Source organism: Carcharodon carcharias, chromosome 27 (genome assembly GCF_017639515.1).
Source record: "Carcharodon carcharias isolate sCarCar2 chromosome 27, sCarCar2.pri, whole genome shotgun sequence".
NCBI lineage: Eukaryota > Metazoa > Chordata > Chondrichthyes > Lamniformes > Lamnidae > Carcharodon > Carcharodon carcharias.
In genome coordinates, this window is record NC_054493.1 from 2604453 (window position 1) to 2625186 (window position 20734).

At 60.6% G+C, this 20734-nt stretch overlaps 1 long non-coding RNA gene across 1 annotated transcript in view; it reads right to left on the minus strand.

Moving 5' to 3' along the window:
* LOC121270634 overlaps window positions 1–20734 on the minus strand; it is a 31051-nt gene that overhangs the window by 3462 nt on the left and 6855 nt on the right. Inside the window, exon 2 of the long non-coding RNA XR_005941587.1 lies at window positions 761–832. This is a non-coding gene — a long non-coding RNA (uncharacterized LOC121270634). The remainder of the gene's footprint in view (window positions 1–760; window positions 833–20734) is intronic.

Consider the following 20734-nt stretch of genomic DNA (forward strand, 5'->3'; position numbering starts at 1 on the left):
AGGGAAAGAGAGAGATAGAGAGATGGAGGGAGAGAAATAGGGAGCGACAGAGATAGAGAGAGGGACGGAGAGAGATAGAGAGAGAGGGAGGGAGAGAAAGAGAGAGGGAGGGAGAGAGAGGGAGGGAGAGAGAGGGAGGGAGGGAGAGGGAGAGAGAGAGAGAGAGGGGGAGGGAGAGAGACGGAGAGGGAGATGGAGACAGGGAGAGAGAAAGGGAGAAACAGGGAGAGAGATAGAGAGAGAAAGGGAGACAGAGAGAGAGGAAACAAAAAAAACGCAATTTACTGACAGGAGGAGACCATTCAGCCCCTCTCCAGGGTACAGAAATATATTCAGCCCCTCTACGGGGGGGGGGGGGGGGGAACAGGAGGCCATTCAGCCCCTCTCCAAGGGACAGGAGGCCATTCAGCCCCTCTCTGAGGGGACAGGAGAGTCAGCAGACCCTGCTCAGGCTAGAAGGTTATTCAGTCTCCTCTGGAAACGGGAGTGGGGGGGGGAGACATTCAGCCCCTCATTTAGCAATTGGCTGAGGCCACTCAGCCCCTCTTTGCCAGGGAAGGAACGGGGGGGGGGCCATTCAGCCCCTTCGGCAGGGCGAGGAGGTGACAATTCAGCCTCGCCCGCCGGGACAGGAAGAGACCGTGTCAGCCCCAGGGACCTGGTGAATATAACTGGGGCTGACCCACGCCTACCGGCTCAACCCCCCACTACCGCCACACCCTCCGCCCCCAAGGTGCCTGTGTGACCATCAACATCCTACCTTGCCCGGCGCTAACAGCTGCTCGATCCCAGCGGAGGGTGAGTGTGAGGCGAGGAAACGCAGACAGCAAGGCTGAAAGGGGAGACAGACGGTGCATTAGGGGCAGCCTCTCGCCAACTGAGAGCCTCCAACAGTGCGGCTCTCCCTCAGCACTGACCCTCCAAAACTGCAGTGCTCCCTCAGTACTGACCGTCCGACAGTGAAACACTCCCTCAACAGTGGCACTCCGACAGTGCGGCTCTCCCTGAGTAGACCATCCGAAAGTGCGGCGCTTCCTCAGCACTGACCCTCCAACAGTGTGGCTCTCCCTCATTACTGACCCTCCGACAGTGCGGATCTCCCTCAGCACTGACCCTCCAACAGTGTGGCTCTCCCTCAGCACTGACCCTCCGACAGTGTGGCTCTCCCTCAGCACTGACCCTCCAACAGTGCCGCTCTCCCTCAGCACTGACCCTCCGACAGTGTCGCTGTACCTCAGTACTGACCCTCCGACAGTGCGGCGCTTCCTCAGTACTGACCCTCCGACAGTGCAGCTCTCGCTCAGTACTGACCCTCCAACAGTGCGGCTGTCCCTCAGTACTGACCCTCCGACAGTGCGGCTCTCCCTCAGCAATGAACTTCCGACAGTGCGGCTCTCCCTCAGTACTGACCCCTGACAGTGCGGCACTCCCTCACCTCTAACCCTCCGACAGTGCAGCGCTTCCTCAGCACTGACACTCCGACACTGCGGCTCTCCCTCAGCACTGACCCTCCGACAGTGCGGCTCTCCCTCAGCACTGACCCTCCAACAGTGCGGCGCTCCCTCAGCACTGACCCTGCGACAGTGCGGCTCTCCCTCAGCACTGACCCTCCAACAGTGCGGCTCTCCCTCAGCACTGACCCTCCAACAGTGCGGCGCTTCCTCAGCACTGACACTCCGACAGTGCGGCTCTCCCTCAGCACTGACCCTCCGCCAGTGCGGCTCTCCCTCAGCACTGACCCTCCGCCAGTGCGGCTCTCCCTCAGCACTGACACTCCGACAGTGCGGCTCTCCCTCAGCACTGACCCTCCGACAGTGCGGCGCTCCCTCAGTATTGACTCTACCACAGTACGGCGATCCCTCAATACTGATCCACCGACAGTGCGGCTCTCCCTCAGTACAGACAATTCAACACTGCGGATCTCCCTCAGTACTGACCCTCCGACAGTGAAGCTCGCCCTCAGTCCTGACCATGCGACAGTGCAGCGCTCCCTCAGTACTGATCCTCCGACAGTGCGGCTCTCCCTCAGCACTGACCCTCCGACAGTGCGGCGCTCCCTCAGTACTGACCCTCTGACAGTACGACGATCCCTCAGTACTGACTTTCCGACAGTGCGGCTCTCCCTCAGCGATGGCCCTCCGACAGTGCAGCTCTCCCTCAGCACTGACCCTCCGATCTGCAGCGCTCCCTCAATACTGACCCTCTGACAGTACGGCGATCCCTCAGTACCGACCCACCGACCGTGCGGCTCTCCCTCAGTACAGACAATTCAACACTGCGGATCTCCCTCAGTACTGACCCTCCGACAGTGCGGCTCTCCCTCAGTACTGACCATCCGACAGTGCGGCGCTCCCTCAGTACTTAACCCTCCGACTGTGTGGCTCTGCCTCAATGCTGACACTCCGATAGTTTGGCTATCCCTCAGCAATGACCCTCCAACAGCGCGGTGCTAACTCAGTACTGACCCTCCGACAGTGAAGCTCTCCCTCAGTACTGACCCTCCGACAGTGCGGCGCTCCCTCAGTACTGATCCTCCGACAGTACGGCGATCCCTCAGTACTGACCCTACGACAGTGCGGCTCTCCCTCAGCACTGACCCTCTGACAGTGCAGCTCTCTCTCAGTACTGACCCTCCGACAGTGCAGCTCTCCCTCAGTACTGACCCTCCGACAGTGCGGCTCTCCCTCAGTACTGACCCTCCGATCTGCGGCGCTCCCTCAGTACTGACCCTCTGGCAGTACGGCGATCCCTCAGTACTGACCCTCCGACAGTGCAGCTCTCCCTCAGCGCTGACCCTCCGACATTGCGGCTCTCCCTCAGCACTGACCCTCCAATCTGCAGCGCTCCCTCAATACTGACCTCTGACAGTACGGCGATGCCTCAGTACTGACCCATCGACAGTGCGGCACTCCCTCAGTACAGACAATTCAACACTGCGGCTCTCCCTCAGTATTGACCCTCCAACAGTGAAGCTCGCCCTCAGTCCTGACCATGCGACAGTGCGGCGCTCCCTCAGTACTGACCCTCCGACAGTGCGGCACTCCCTCAGCACTGACCCAATGACAGTGCAGCTTTCCCTCAGTACTGACACTCTGACAGTGCAGCTCTCCCTCAGTACTGACCCTCCGACAGGGCAGCTCTCCCTCAGTATTGACCCTCTGACAGTGGAGGGCTCCTTTGGGACTGACCCTCCGACAGTGCCTCTCTCCCTCAGATCTGACCCTCCGACATTGCAGCGCGACCTCAGCACTGACCCTCTGACAGTGCGGCTCTCCCTCAGTACTGACCATCCGACAGTGCGGCGCTCCCTCAGTACTTAACCCTCCGACAGTGTGGCTCTCCCTCATTACTGACCCTCCGACAGTGCGGATCTCCCTCAGCACTGACCCTCCAACAGTGTGGCTCTCCCTCAGCACTGACCCTCCGACAGTGTGGCTCTCCCTCAGCACTGACCCCTCCAACAGTGCCGCTCTCCCTCAGCACTGACCCTCCGACAGTGTCGCTGTACCTCAGTACTGACCCTCCGACAGTGCGGCGCTTCCTCAGTACTGACCCTCCGACAGTGCAGCTCTCGCTCAGTACTGACCCTCCAACAGTGCGGCTGTCCCTCAGTACTGACCCTCCGACAGTGCGGCTCTCCCTCAGCAATGAACTTCCGACAGTGCGGCTCTCCCTCAGTACTGACCCCTGACAGTGCGGCACTCCCTCACCACTAACCCTCCGACAGTGCAGCGCTTCCTCAGCACTGACACTCCGACACTGCGGCTCTCCCTCAGCACTGACCCTCCGACAGTGCGGCTCTCCCTCAGCACTGACCCTCCAACAGTGCGGCGCTCCCTCAGCACTGACCCTGCGACAGTGCGGCTCTCCCTCAGCACTGACCCTCCAACAGTGCGGCTCTCCCTCAGCACTGACCCTCCAACAGTGCGGCGCTTCCTCAGCACTGACACTCCGACAGTGCGGCTCTCCCTCAGCACTGACCCTCCGCCAGTGCGGCTCTCCCTCAGCACTGACCCTCCGCCAGTGCGGCTCTCCCTCAGCACTGACACTCCGACAGTGCGGCTCTCCCTCAGCACTGACCCTCCGACAGTGCGGCGCTCCCTCAGTATTGACTCTACCACAGTACGGCGATCCCTCAATACTGATCCACCGACAGTGCGGCTCTCCCTCAGTACAGACAATTCAACACTGCGGATCTCCCTCAGTACTGACCCTCCGACAGTGAAGCTCGCCCTCAGTCCTGACCATGCGACAGTGCAGCGCTCCCTCAGTACTGATCCTCCGACAGTGCGGCTCTCCCTCAGCACTGACCCTCCGACAGTGCGGCGCTCCCTCAGTACTGACCCTCTGACAGTACGACGATCCCTCAGTACTGACTTTCCGACAGTGCGGCTCTCCCTCAGCGATGGCCCTCCGACAGTGCAGCTCTCCCTCAGCACTGACCCTCCGATCTGCAGCGCTCCCTCAATACTGACCCTCTGACAGTACGGCGATCCCTCAGTACCGACCCACCGACCGTGCGGCTCTCCCTCAGTACAGACAATTCAACACTGCGGATCTCCCTCAGTACTGACCCTCCGACAGTGCGGCTCTCCCTCAGTACTGACCATCCGACAGTGCGGCGCTCCCTCAGTACTTAACCCTCCGACTGTGTGGCTCTGCCTCAATGCTGACACTCCGATAGTTTGGCTATCCCTCAGCAATGACCCTCCAACAGCGCGGTGCTAACTCAGTACTGACCCTCCGACAGTGAAGCTCTCCCTCAGTACTGACCCTCCGACAGTGCGGCGCTCCCTCAGTACTGATCCTCCGACAGTACGGCGATCCCTCAGTACTGACCCTACGACAGTGCGGCTCTCCCTCAGCACTGACCCTCTGACAGTGCAGCTCTCTCTCAGTACTGACCCTCCGACAGTGCAGCTCTCCCTCAGTACTGACCCTCCGACAGTGCGGCTCTCCCTCAGTACTGACCCTCCGATCTGCGGCGCTCCCTCAGTACTGACCCTCTGGCAGTACGGCGATCCCTCAGTACTGACCCTCCGACAGTGCAGCTCTCCCTCAGCGCTGACCCTCCGACATTGCGGCTCTCCCTCAGCACTGACCCTCCAATCTGCAGCGCTCCCTCAATACTGACCTCTGACAGTACGGCGATGCCTCAGTACTGACCCATCGACAGTGCGGCACTCCCTCAGTACAGACAATTCAACACTGCGGCTCTCCCTCAGTATTGACCCTCCAACAGTGAAGCTCGCCCTCAGTCCTGACCATGCGACAGTGCGGCGCTCCCTCAGTACTGACCCTCCGACAGTGCGGCGCTCCCTCAGCACTGACCCAATGACAGTGCAGCTTTCCCTCAGTACTGACACTCTGACAGTGCAGCTCTCCCTCAGTACTGACCCTCCGACAGGGCAGCTCTCCCTCAGTATTGACCCTCTGACAGTGGAGGGCTCCTTTGGGACTGACCCTCCGACAGTGCCTCTCTCCCTCAGATCTGACCCTCCGACATTGCAGCGCGACCTCAGCACTGACCCTCTGACAGTGCGGCTCTCCCTCAGTACTGACCATCCGACAGTGCGGCGCTCCCTCAGTACTTAACCCTCCGACAGTGTGGCTCTCCCTCATTACTGACCCTCCGACAGTGCGGATCTCCCTCAGCACTGACCCTCCAACAGTGTGGCTCTCCCTCAGCACTGACCCTCCGACAGTGTGGCTCTCCCTCAGCACTGACCCTCCAACAGTGCCGCTCTCCCTCAGCACTGACCCTCCGACAGTGTCGCTGTACCTCAGTACTGACCCTCCGACAGTGCGGCGCTTCCTCAGTACTGACCCTCCGACAGTGCAGCTCTCGCTCAGTACTGACCCTCCAACAGTGCGGCTGTCCCTCAGTACTGACCCTCCGACAGTGCGGCTCTCCCTCAGCAATGAACTTCCGACAGTGCGGCTCTCCCTCAGTACTGACCCCTGACAGTGCGGCACTCCCTCACCACTAACCCTCCGACAGTGCAGCGCTTCCTCAGCACTGACACTCCGACACTGCGGCTCTCCCTCAGCACTGACCCTCCGACAGTGCGGCTCTCCCTCAGCACTGACCCTCCAACAGTGCGGCGCTCCCTCAGCACTGACCCTGCGACAGTGCGGCTCTCCCTCAGCACTGACCCTCCAACAGTGCGGCTCTCCCTCAGCACTGACCCTCCAACAGTGCGGCGCTTCCTCAGCACTGACACTCCGACAGTGCGGCTCTCCCTCAGCACTGACCCTCCGCCAGTGCGGCTCTCCCTCAGCACTGACCCTCCGCCAGTGCGGCTCTCCCTCAGCACTGACACTCCGACAGTGCGGCTCTCCCTCAGCACTGACCCTCCGACAGTGCGGCGCTCCCTCAGTATTGACTCTACCACAGTACGGCGATCCCTCAATACTGATCCACCGACAGTGCGGCTCTCCCTCAGTACAGACAATTCAACACTGCGGATCTCCCTCAGTACTGACCCTCCGACAGTGAAGCTCGCCCTCAGTCCTGACCATGCGACAGTGCAGCGCTCCCTCAGTACTGATCCTCCGACAGTGCGGCTCTCCCTCAGCACTGACCCTCCGACAGTGCGGCGCTCCCTCAGTACTGACCCTCTGACAGTACGACGATCCCTCAGTACTGACTTTCCGACAGTGCGGCTCTCCCTCAGCGATGGCCCTCCGACAGTGCAGCTCTCCCTCAGCACTGACCCTCCGATCTGCAGCGCTCCCTCAATACTGACCCTCTGACAGTACGGCGATCCCTCAGTACCGACCCACCGACCGTGCGGCTCTCCCTCAGTACAGACAATTCAACACTGCGGATCTCCCTCAGTACTGACCCTCCGACAGTGCGGCTCTCCCTCAGTACTGACCATCCGACAGTGCGGCGCTCCCTCAGTACTTAACCCTCCGACTGTGTGGCTCTGCCTCAATGCTGACACTCCGATAGTTTGGCTATCCCTCAGCAATGACCCTCCAACAGCGCGGTGCTAACTCAGTACTGACCCTCCGACAGTGAAGCTCTCCCTCAGTACTGACCCTCCGACAGTGCGGCGCTCCCTCAGTACTGATCCTCCGACAGTACGGCGATCCCTCAGTACTGACCCTACGACAGTGCGGCTCTCCCTCAGCACTGACCCTCTGACAGTGCAGCTCTCTCTCAGTACTGACCCTCCGACAGTGCAGCTCTCCCTCAGTACTGACCCTCCGACAGTGCGGCTCTCCCTCAGTACTGACCCTCCGATCTGCGGCGCTCCCTCAGTACTGACCCTCTGGCAGTACGGCGATCCCTCAGTACTGACCCTCCGACAGTGCAGCTCTCCCTCAGCGCTGACCCTCCGACATTGCGGCTCTCCCTCAGCACTGACCCTCCAATCTGCAGCGCTCCCTCAATACTGACCTCTGACAGTACGGCGATGCCTCAGTACTGACCCATCGACAGTGCGGCACTCCCTCAGTACAGACAATTCAACACTGCGGCTCTCCCTCAGTATTGACCCTCCAACAGTGAAGCTCGCCCTCAGTCCTGACCATGCGACAGTGCGGCGCTCCCTCAGTACTGACCCTCCGACAGTGCGGCACTCCCTCAGCACTGACCCAATGACAGTGCAGCTTTCCCTCAGTACTGACACTCTGACAGTGCAGCTCTCCCTCAGTACTGACCCTCCGACAGGGCAGCTCTCCCTCAGTATTGACCCTCTGACAGTGGAGGGCTCCTTTGGGACTGACCCTCCGACAGTGCCTCTCTCCCTCAGATCTGACCCTCCGACATTGCAGCGCGACCTCAGCACTGACCCTCTGACAGTGCGGCTCTCCCTCAGTACTGACCATCCGACAGTGCGGCGCTCCCTCAGTACTTAACCCTCCGACAGTGTGGCTCTCCCTCAATGCTGACCCTCCAATAGTGTGGCTATCCCTCAGTCCTGACCATGCGACAGTGCGGCGCTCCCTCAGTACTGATCCTCCGACAGTGCAGCTCTCCCTCAGCACGGAACCTCTGACAGTGCGGCTCTCTCTCAGCATTGACCCTGTGACTCTGCGGCGCTCCCTCAGCACCGACCCTCTGACAGTGCGGCGATCCCTCAGTACTGACCTTCCGACAGTGCGGCTCTCCCTCAGCACTGACCCTCCGATCTGCGGCGCTCCCTCAGTACTGACCCTCTGACAGTACGGCGATCCCTCAGTACCGACCCACCGACAGTGCGGCTCTCCCTCAGTACAGACAATTCAACACTGCGGCTCTCCCTCAGTACTGACCCTCCGACAGTGTGGCTCTCCCTCAGTACTGACCATCCGACAGTGCAGCGCTCCCTCAGTACTTAACCCTCCGACATTGTGGCTCTCCCTCAATGCTGACCCTCCGATAGTGTGGCTATCCCTCAGCAATGACCCTCCGACAGGGCGGCTCTCCCTCAGATCTGACCCTCCGACACTGCAGCGCTCCCTCAGTACTGACACACCAATAGTGCGGCTGTCCCTTAGTACTGACCCTCCGACAGTGCGGCACTCCCTCAGTACTGACCCTCCAATAGTGGGGCTGTCCCTCAGCATTGACCCTCCGACAGTGCGGCTCTCCCTCAGCACTGACCCTCCGACAGTGCGGCTCTCCCTCAGCACTGACCCTCCGACAGTGTGGCTCTCCCTCAGCACTGACCCTCCGACAGTGCGGCTCTCCCTCAGCACTGACCCTCCGACAGTGCGGCTCTCCCTCAGCACTGACCCTCCGACAGTGCGGCTCTCCCTCAGCACTGACCCTCCGACAGTGCGGCTCTCCCTCAGCACTTACCCTCCGACAGTGCGGCTCTCCCTCAGTACTGACCCTCCGACAGTGCGGCTCTCCCTCAGATCAGACCCTCCGACACTGCAGCGCTACCTCAGCACTGACCGTCAAACACTGCAGCGCTCCCTCAGCACTGACCCTCCGACAATGCAGCACTTCCTCAGTATTGACCTTCCGACAGGCCGGCGCTCACTCCGTACTGACCCTCCGACAGTGCGGACCTCCCTTGGAACTGATCCTCTGACAATGCAGTTCTCCCTCAGTACTGACCCTCCAACAGTGCGGCTCTCACTCAGTACTGACCCTCCGACACTGCAGTGCTCCCTCAGTATTGACCGTCCGACAGTGAAACACTCCCTCAACACTGACACTCCTACAGTGCGGCGCTCCCTCAATACTGACCCTCCGACAGTGTGGCGCTCCCTGAGTAGACCATCCGAAAGTGCGGCGCTCCCTCAGTACTGACCTTCCAACAGTGCGGCTCTCCCTCATTACTGACCCTCCGACAGCGCGGCTCTCCCTCATTACTGACCCTCCGACAGCGCGGCTCTCCCTCAGCACTGACCTTCCGACAGTGCGGCTCTCCCTCAGCAATGAACCTCCGACAGTGCAGTGCTCCCTCAGTACTGACCCCGTGACAGTGCGGCACTCCCTCACCACTAACCCTCCGACACTGCAGCGCTTCCTCAGCACTGGCATTCCGACACTGAAGCTCTCCCACAGCACTGACCCTCCAACAGTGCGGCGCTCCCTCAGCACTGACCCTCCGACAGTGCGGCTCTCCCTCAGTACTGACCCTCCGACAGTGCGGCTCTCCCTCAGTACTGACCCTCCGACAGTGCGGCTCTCCCTCAGCACTGACCCTCCGACAGTGCGGCTCTCCCTCAGTACTGACCCTCCGACAGTGCGGCTCTCCCTCAGCACTGACCCTCCGACAGTGCGGCTCTCCCTCAGCACTGACCCTCCAACAGTGCGGCTCTCCCTCAGCACTGACCCTCCGACAGTGCGGCTCTTCCTTAGTACCGACCCTCCGACAGTGCGGCTCTCCCACAGTACTGACCTCCGACAGTGCGGCGGTCCCTCAGTACTGACAATTCGACACTGCGGGGCTCCCTCATGCAATGACCCACAGACAGTTCGACGCTCCCTCAGTATTGACCCCCCGACAGTGCGTCTCTCCCTCAGTACTGACCCTCCAACAGTGAGGCTCTCTCTTACTATTGACCCTCCGACAGTGCAGCTCTCCCTCAGCACTGACCCTCCGACAGTGCAGCTCTCCCTCAGCACTGACTCTCCCACAGTGCGGCGCTCCCTCAGTACTGACCCTCTGAGTGTACGGCGCTCCCCCAGTACGAACCCACCGTAAGTGGGGCTATCAATCAGTACTGACCCTCCGACAGTGCAGCGCTAACTCAGTACTGACCCTCCGACCGTGCGGCTCTCCCTCAGCACTGACCCTCCAACAGTGCAGCTCTCCCTCAATGCTGACCCTCCGACAGTGCGGCTCTCCCTCAGCACTGACCCTCCGACAGTGCGGCTCTCCCTCAGCAATGACCCTCCGACAGTGCGGCTCTCCCTCAGCACTGACCCTGCGCCCCTGCGGCGCTCCCTCAGTACTGACCCTCTGACAGTACGACGATCCCTCAGTACTGACTTTCCGACAGTGCGGCTCTCCCTCAGCGATGGCCCTCCGACAGTGTGGCTCTCCCTCAGCACTGACCCTCCGATCTGCAGCGCTCCCTCAATACTGACCCTCTGACAGTACGGCGATCCCTCAGTACCGACCCACCGACCGTGCGGCTCTCCCTCAGTACAGACAATTCAACACTGCGGATCTCCCTCAGTACTGACCCTCCGACAGTGCGGCTCTCCCTCAGTACTGACCATCCGACAGTGCGGCGCTCCCTCAGTACTTAACCCTCCGACAGTGTGGCTCTGCCTCAATGCTGACCCTCCGATAGTGTGGCTATCCCTCAGCAATGACCCTCCAACAGCGCGGCGCTAACTCAGTACTGACCCTCCGACAGTACCGCGATCCCTCAGTACTGACCCTCCGACAGTGCGGCTCTCCCTCAGCGCTGACCCTCCGACATTGCAGCTCTCCCTCAGCAATAACCCTCCGACAGTGTGGCTCTCCCTCAGCACTGACCCTCCGATCTGCGGCGCACCCTCAGTACTGACCCTCCGACAGTGCGGCGATCCCTCAGCACTGACCCACCGACAGTGCGGCTCTCCCTCAGTACTGACCCACCGACAGTGCGACTCTCCCTCAGTACTGACCCACCGACAGTGCGGCACTGCCTCAGTACAGACAATTCAACACTGCGGCTCTCCCTCAGTACTGACCCTCCAGCAGTGAAGCTCGCCCTCAGTCCTGACCATGCGACAGTGCGGCGCTCCCTCAGTACTGACCCTCCGATAGTGCGGCGCTCCCTCAGTACTGATCCTCCGACAGTGCAGCTCTCCCTCAGCACGGAACCTCCGACAGTGCGGCTCTCCCTCAGCATTGTCCCTGCGACTCTGCGGCGCTCCCTCAGCAATGACCCTCCGGCAGTGCGGCTCTCGCTCAGCACTGACCCTCTGACAGTGCAGCTCTCTCTCAGTACTGACCCTCCGACAGTGCAGCTCTCCCTCAGTACTGACCCTCCGACAGTGCGGCTCTCCCTCACTACTGACCCTCCGACCGTGCGGCTCTCCCTCAGTACTGACCCTCCGATCTGCGGCGCTCCCTCAGTACTGACCCTCTGGCAGTACGGCGATCCCTCAGTACTGACCCTCCGACGTTGCGGCTCTCCCTCAGCGCTGACCCTCCGACATTGCGGCTCTCCCTCAGCACTGACCCTCCAATCTGCAGCGCTCCCTCAATACAGACTTCTGACAGTACAGCGATGCCTCAGTACTGACCAATCGACGGTGCGGCACTCCCTCAGTACAGACAATTCAACACTGCGGCTCTCCCTCAGTATTGACCCTCCAACAGTGAAGCTCGCCCTCAGTTCTGACCATGCGACAGTGCAGCTCTCCCTCAGCACGGAACCTCCGACAGTGCGGCTCTCCCTCAGCGCTGACCCTCCGACAGTGCGGCTCTCCCTCAGCACTGACGCTCTGACAGTGCGGCGCTCCCTCAGTACTTAACCCTCCGACAGTGTGGCTCTCCCTCAATGCTGACCCTCCAATAGTGTGGCTAGCCCTCAGTACTGACCCTCCGACAGTGCGGCTCTCCCTCACTACTGACCCTCCGACAGTGCGGCTCTCCCTCAGTACTGACCCTCCGATCTGCGGCGCTCCCTCAGTACTGACCCTCTGGCAGTACGGCGATCCCTCAGTACTGACCCTCCGACGTTGCGGCTCTCCCTCAGCGCTGACCCTCCGACATTGCGGCTCTCCCTCAGCACTGACCCTCCAATCTGCAGCGCTCCCTCAATACAGACTTCTGACAGTACGGCGATGCCTCAGTACTGACCAATCGACAGTGCGGCACTCCCTCAGTACAGACAATTCAACACTGCGGCTCTCCCTCAGTATTGACCCTCCAACAGTGAAGCTCGCCCTCAGTTCTGACCATGCGACAGTGCAGCTCTCCCTCAGCACGGAACCTCCGACAGTGCGGCTCTCCCTCAGCGCTGACCCTCCGACAGTGCGGCTCTCCCTCAGCACTGACGCTCTGACAGTGCGGCACTCCCTCAGTACTTAACCCTCCGACAGTGTGGCTCTCCCTCAATGCTGACCCTCCAATAGTGTGGCTAGCCCTCAGCAATGACCCTCCGACAGTGCGGCGCTCCCTCAGTACTAACCCTCTGACAGTACAGCGCTCCTTCAGTACTTACCCACCGTAAGTGCGTCTCTCCCTCAGTACTGACCCTCTGACAGTAGGGCGATCCCTCAGTACTGACCCTCCGACAGTGCGGCTCTCCCTCAGCGCTGACCCTCCGACATTGCGGCTCTCCCTCAGCACTGACCCTCCGATCTGCAGCGCTCCCTCAATACTGACCTCTGACAGTACGGCGATGCCTCAGTACTGACCCATCGACAATGCGGCACTCCCTCAGTACAGACAATTCAACACTGCAGCTCTCCCTCAGTACAGACAATTCAACACTGCGGCTCTCCCTCAGTATTGACCCTCCAACAGTGAAGCTCGCCCTCAGTCCTGACCATGCGACAGTGCGGCGCTCCCTCAGTACTGACCCTCCGACAGCGCGGCATTCCCTCAGCACTGACCCAATGACAGTGCAGCTTTCCCTCAGTACTGACCCTCTGACAGTGCAGCTCTCCCTCAGTACTGACCATCCGACACTGCGGGGCTCCCTTAGTACTGACCCTCCGAAAAAGTGGCGCTCCCTCAGTACTGACCATTCGACACAGCGGGGCTACCTCATTCACTGACCCATAGACAGTTCGGCTCTCTCCCAGTACTGACCCTCCGACAGGGCAGCTCTCCCTCAGTATTGACCCTCTGACAGTGGAGGGCTCCTTTGGGACTGACCCTCCGACAGTGCGGCTCTCCCTCAGTACTGACCCTCCGACAGTGCGGCTCTCCCTCAGTACTGACCCTCCGACAGTGCGGCTCTCCCTCATTACTGACCCTCCGACAGTGCGGCTCTCCCTCAGCACTGACCCTCCGACTCTTTCGGCGCTCCCTCAGTATTGACCTTCCAACAGGCCGGCGCTCACTCCGTACTGACCCTCCGACAGTGCAGCACTCCCTCAGTACTGACCCTCCGACAGTGCGGCACTCCCTCAGTACTGACCATCTGACAGTGCGGCACTCCCTCAGTACTGACCATCTGACAGTGCGGCGCTCCCTCAGCACTGACCCTTCGAAAGTGCGGCGCTCCCTCAGCACTGACCATCTGACAGTGTGGCGCTCCCTCAGTACTGACCCTCTGACAGTGCAGCTCACCCTCAATACAGACCCTCAGATAGTGCGGATCTCCCTCAGCACTGACCCACTGACACTGCAGCGCTACCTCAGCACTGACTGTCCTACACTGCAGCGCTCCCTCAGCACTGACCGTCCGACACTGCAGCGCACTCTCAGCACTGACCCTCCGACAATGCGGCACTTCCTCAGTATTGACCTTCCGACAGGCCGGTGCTCACTCCGTACTGACCCTCCGGCAGTGCGGACCTCCCCCGGAACTGATCCTCTGACAGTGCAGCTCTCCCTCAGTATTGACCCTCCTACAGTGCGGCGCTCCCTCATTACTGACCCTCCGACAGTGTGGCGCTCCCTGAGTACAGACCATCCGAAATGCAGCACTCCCTCAGTACTGACCCTCCAACAGTGCGGCTCTCCCTCATTACTGACCCTCCGACACTGCAGTGCTCCCTCAGTATTGACCGTCCGACAGTGAAACAATCCCTCAACACTGACACTCCGACAGTGCGGCTCTCCCTCAACACTGACACTCCGACAGTGCGGCTCTCCCTCAACACTGACACTCCGACAGTGCGGCTCGCCCTCAGTATTGACCCTCCTACAGTGCGGCGCTCCCTCAGTACTGACCCTCCGACAGTGCAGCTCTCCCTCAGCACTGACCCTCCGACAGTGCGGCGCTCCCTGAGTACAGACCATCCGAAAGTGCGGCACTCCCTCAGTACTGACCCACCGACAGTGCAGCTCTCCCTCAGTACAGACAATTCAACACTGCGGCTCTCCCTCAGTACTGACCCTACAACAGTGAAGCTCGCCCTCAGTCCTGACCATGCGACAGTGCGGCGCTCCCTCACTACTGATCCTCTGACAGCGCGGCTCTCCCTCAGCACTGAACCTCCGACACTGCAGCGCTCCCTCAGTATTGACCCTCCGACAGTGCGGCGCTCCCTCAGCACTGACCCTCTGACAGTGCAGCTCTCTCTCAGTACTGACCCTCCGACAGTGCAGCTCTCCCTCAGTACTGACCATCCGACAGTGTGGCTCTCCCTCAGTACTGACCATCCGACAGTGCAGCGCTCCCTCAGTACTTAACCCTCCGACAGTGTGGCTCTCCCTCAATGCTGACCCTCCAATAGTGTGGCTATCCCTCAGCAATGACCCTCCGACAGTGCGGCGCTCCCTCAGTACCAACCCTCTGACAGTACAGCGCTCCCTCAGTACTGACCCACCGTAAGTGCATCTCTCCCTCAGTATTGACCATCCAACACTGGGGGGGCTCCCTTAGTACTGACCCTCCAAAAGAGTGGCGCTCCATCAGTACTGACCATTCGACACAGCGGGGCTACCTCATTCACTGACCCATAGCCAGTTCGGCGTTCTCTCAGTACTGACCCTCCGACAGTGCAGCTCTCCATCAGTATTGACCCTCTGACAGTGGAGGGCTCCCTTGGTACTGACCCTCCGACAGTGCGTCTCTCCCTCAGCACATACCTTCCGACAATGCGGACCTCCCTCGGAACTGATCCTCTGACAATGCAGCTCTCCCTCAGTACTGACCCTCCAACAGTGCGGCTATCCCTCCGTACTGACCCTCCGACACTGCAGTGCTCCCTCAGTATTGACCGTCCGACAGTGAAACACTCCCTCAACACTGACACACCGACAGTGAAACACTCCCTCAACACTGACACTCCGACAGTGCGGCTCGCCCTCAGTATTGACCCTCCTACAGTGCGACGCTCCCTCATTACTGACCCTCCGACAGTGTGGCGCTCCCTGAGTACAGACCATTCGAAAGTGCGGCACTCCCTCATTACTGACCCTCCAACAGTGCGGCTCTCCCTCATTACTGACCCTCCGCCAATGCGGCTCTCCCTCAGAACTGACCCTACGAAAGGGCGGCTCTCCCTCAGTAATGACCCTCCAACAGTGAGGCTCTCCCTCTGCAATGAACCTCCGACAGTGCAGTTCTTCCTCAGTACTGACCCCCTGACAGTGCGGCACTCCCTCACCACTAACCCTCCGACAGTGCAGCGCTTCCTCAGCACTGACACTTCGACAATGCAGCTCTCCCTCAGTACTGACCCTCCGCCAGTGCGGCTCTCGCTCAGTACTGACCATCCGAAAGTGCGGCGCTCCCTCAGTACTGACCCTCTGCCAGTGCGGCTCTCGCTCAGTACTGACCCTCCGACAGTGCGGCACTCCCTCAGTACTGGCCCTCCGACAGTGCAGCTCTCCCTCAGCACTGACCCTCCAACAGTGCGGCTCTCCCTCAGTACTGACCCTCCGACAGTGCGGCGCTCCCTCAATACTGACAATTCGACACTGCGGGGTTCCCTCATGCAATGACCCACAGACACTGCAGCGCTATCTCAGCACTGACCGTCCGACACTGCGGCCATCCCTCAGCACTGACCCTCCGACAATGCAGCACTTCCTCAGTATTGACCTTCTGACAGGCCGGCGCTCACTCCGTACTGACCCTCCGACAGTGCGGCTATCCCTCAGTACTGACCCTCCGACAGTGTGGCACTCCCTGAGTAGAACATCCGACAGTGCGGCTCTCACTCAGCACTGAACCTCCGACAGTGCGGCTCTCCGTCAGTACTGACCCTTCAACAGTACGGCACTCCCTCAGTACTGACCCTCCAACAGTGCGGCTCTCCGTCAGCACTGACCCTCCGACAGTGCAGCTCTCCCTCAGCACTGACCATCCGAAAGTGCGGCGCTCCCTCAGTACTGACCCTCAGTGCGGCTTTCCCTCAGTACTGACCCTCCGACAGTGCGGCTCTCCCTCAGCACTGACCCTCCGACAATGTGGCACTTCTTCAGTATTGACCTTCCGACAGGCCGGCGCTCACTCCGTACTGACCCTCCGACAGTGCGGACCTCTCTCGGAACTGATCCTCTGACAGTGCGGCTCTCCCTCAGCACTGACCCTCCAACAGTGCGGCTATCCCTCCATACTGACCCTCCGACACTGCAGTGCTCCCTCAGTATTGACCGTCCGACAGTGAAAGACTCCCTCAACACTGACACTTCGACAGTGCGGCTCGCCCTCAGTATTGACCCTCCAACAGTGCGGCGCTCCAACATTACTGACCCTCCGACAGTTTGGCGCTCCCTGAGTACAGACCATCCGAAAGTGCGGCTCTCCCTCAGTACTGACCCTCCAACAGTGCGGCTCTCCCTCATTACTGACTATCCGACAGTGCGGCTCTCCCTCAGTAATGACCCTACGAAAGGGCGGCTCTCCCTCACCAATGACCCTCCGACAATGCGGCTCTCCCTCAGTAATGACCCTCCAACAGTGAGGCTCTCCCTCAGCAATGAACCTCCGACAGTGCAGTGCTCCCTCGGTACTGACCCCCTGACAGTGCGGCACTCCCTCACCACTAACCCTCCGACAGTGCAGCGCTTCCTCAGCACTGACACTCCGACCCTGCGGCTCTCCCTCAGTACTGACCTTCCGCCAGTGCGGCTCTCCCTCAGTAATGACCCTCCGACACTGCGGCTCTCCCTCAGTACTGACAATTCGACACTGCGGGGCTCCCTCATGCAATGACCCACAGACAGTTTGGCACTCCCTCAGTATTGACCCCCCGACAGTGCGGCTCTCCCTCAGCAGTGACCCTCCGATTTGCGGCGCTCCCTCAGTACTGACCCTCTGACAGTACGGCGCTCCCTCAGCACTGACCCTCCGATTTGCGGCGCTCCCTCAGTACTGACTCTCTGACAGTACGGCGATCCCTCAGTACTGACCCACCGACAGTGTGGCTCTCCCTCAGTACAGACAATTCAACAGTGCGGCTCTCCCTCAGTACTGACCCTCCGACAGTGCGGCTCTCCCTCAGCACTGACCCTCCAACAGTGAAGCTCACCCTCAGTCCTGACCATGCGACAGTGCGGCACTCCCTCAGCACTGACACTCCGACACTGCGGCTCTCCCTCAGTACTGACCTTCCGCCAGTGTGGCTCTCCCTCAGTACTGACCCTCCGACACTGCGGCTCTCCCTCAATACTGATCCTCCGCCAGTGCGGCTCTCCCTCAGTACTCACCCTCCGACACTGCGGCTCTCCCTCAGTACTGACCCTCCGCCAGTGCTGCTCACCCTCAGCAATGAACCTCCGACAGTGCGGCTCTCCCTCAGTACTGACCCCTGACAGTGCAGCACTCCCTCACCACTAACCCTCCGACAGTGCAGCACTTCCTCAGCACTGACACTCCGACACTGCGACTCGCCCTCAGTACTGACGCTCCGCCAGTGCGGCTCTCCCTCAGCACTGACCCTCCGACAGTGCAGCTCTCCCTCAGCACTGACCCTGCGACTCTGCGGCACTCCCTCAGTACTGACCCTCTGACAGTGCGGCTCTCCCTCAGCGCTGACCCTCCGACATTGCGGCTCTCCCTCAGCGCTGACCCTCCGCCAGTGCGGCTCTCCCTCAGCACTGACCCTCCGACAGTGCGGCTCTCCCTCAGCACTGACCCTCCGCCAGTGCGGCTCTCCCTCAGCACTCACCCTCCAACACTGCGGCTCTCCCTCAGTACTGACCCTCCGACAGTGCGGCTCACCCTCAGCAATGACCCTCCGCCAGTGCGGCTCACCCTCAGCACTGACCCTCCGACAGCGCGGCTCTCCCTCAGCACTGACCCTCCGATTTGCAGCGATCCCTCAGTATTAACCCACCGACAGTGCGGCTCTCCCTCAGTACAGACAATTCAACACTGCGGCTCTCCCTCAGTACTGACCCTCCAACAGTGAAGCTCGCCCTCAGTCCTGACCATGCGACAGTGCGGCGCTCCCTCACTACTGATCCTCCGACAGTGCGGCTCTCCCTCAGCATTGACCCTGCGACTCTGCGGCGCTCCCTCAATACTGACCTTCTGATAGTACGGCGATCCCTCAGTACTGACCCTCCGACAGTGCGGCTCTCCCTCAGCACTGACCTTCCAACAGTGCGGCTCTCCCTCAGCGCTGACCCTCCGACATTGCGGCTCTCCCTCAGCACTGACCCTCCGACAGTGCGGCTCTCCCTCAGTACTGACCCTCCGACAGTGCGGTGCTCCCTCAGCACTGACCCTCCGATCTGCGGCGCTCCCTCAATACTGACCATCCGACAGTGCGGCGCTCCCTCAGTACTTAACCCTCCGACAGTGTGGCTCTCCCTCAATGCTGACACTCTGATAGTGTGGCTATCCCTCAGCAATGACCCTCCGACAGTGCGGCGCTCCCTCAGCACTAACCCACCGTAAGTGCATCTCTGCCTCAATACTAACCATCTGACACTGCGGGGCTCCCTTAGTACTGACCCTCCAAAAGAGTGGCGCTCCCTCAATACTGACCATTCGACACAGCGGGGCTACCTCATTCACTGACGCGCCAATAGTGCGGCTCTCCCTCAGCACTCACCCTCCGACAGTGCGGCTCTCCCTCAGTACTGACCCTCCGACAGTGCTGCTCTTCCTCAGTACTGATCTTCCGACAGTGCGGCGCTCCCTCAATACTGGCCCTCCGATAGTGCAGCTCTCCCTCAGTACTGACCCGCCAATAGTGCGGCTCTCCCTCAGCACTCACCATCCGACAGTGCGGCTCTCCCTCAGCGCTCACCCTCCGACAGTGCAGCTCTCCCTCAGCACTCACCCTCCGACAGTGCAGCTCTCCCTCAGTACTGACCATCTGACAGTGCGGCTCTCCCTCAGTACTTAACCCTCCGACAGTGTGGCTCTCCCTCAATGCTGACCCTCCAATAGTGTGGCTATCCCTCAGCAATGACCCTCTGACAGTGCGGCGCTCCCTCAGTACTAACCCTCTGATAGTACAGCGCTCCCTCAGTACTGACCCACCGTAAGTGCGTCTCTCCCTCAGTACTGACCGTCCGACACTGCGGGGCTCCCTTAGTACTGACCCTCCGAAAGAGTGGCGCTCCGTCAGTACGGACCATTCAACACAGCGGGGCTATCTCATTCACTGACCCATAGACAGTTCGGCTCTCTCTCAGTACTGACCCTCCGACAGTGCAGCTCTCCCTCAGTATTGACCCTCTGACAGTGGAGGGCTCCCTTGGTACTGACCCTCCGACAGTGCGTCTCTCCCTCAGATCTGACCCTCCGACACTGCAGCGCTACCTCAGCACTGACCCTCCGACAGTGCGGCTCTCCCTCAGCACTGACCGTCCGACAGTGCGGCACTCCCTCAGCACTGACCCTCCGACTCTTTCGGCGCTCCCTCAGTATTGACCTTCCAACAGGCCGGTGCTCACTCCGTACTGACCCTCTGACAGTGCGGCGCTCCCTCAGCACTGACCCTCCGACAGTGCGGCTCTCCCTCAGTACTGACCCTCCAACAGTGCGGCTCTCCCTCAGTACCGACCCTCCGACAGTACGGCTCTCCCACAGTACTGACCTCCGACAGTGCGGCGCTCCCTCAATACTGACAATTCGACACTGCAGGGCTCCCTCATGCAATGACCCACAGACACTGCAGCGCTACCTCAGTACTGACCATCCGACACTGCAGCGCACCCTCAGCACTGACCCTCCGACAATGCGGCACTTCCTCAGTACTGACCTTCTGACAGGCCGGCGCTCACTCCGTACTGACCCTCCGACAGTGCGGACCTCCCTCGGAACTGATCCTCTGGCAGTGCAGCTCTCCCTCAGTACTGACCATCCGACAGTGTGGCGCTCCCTGAGTACAGAACATCCGACAGTGCGGCTCTCCATCAGTACTGACCCTACGAATGGCGGCTCTCCCTCAACACTGACCCTCCAACAGTGCGGTGCTCTCTCAGCACTGACCGTCCAAAAGTGCGGCTCTCCCTCAGCACTGACCCTCCGACAGTGCGGCTCTCCCTCAGTACTGACCCTCCGACAGTGCGGCGATCCCTCAGCACTGACCCATCGACAGTGCGGCTCTCCCTCAGTACTGACCCACCGACAGTGCGGCTCTCCCTCAGGACTGACCCACCGACAGTGCGGCTCTCCCTCAGTACAGACAATTCAACACTGCGGCTCTCCCTCAGTACTGACCCTCCAGCAGTGAAACTCGCCCTCAGTCCTGACCATG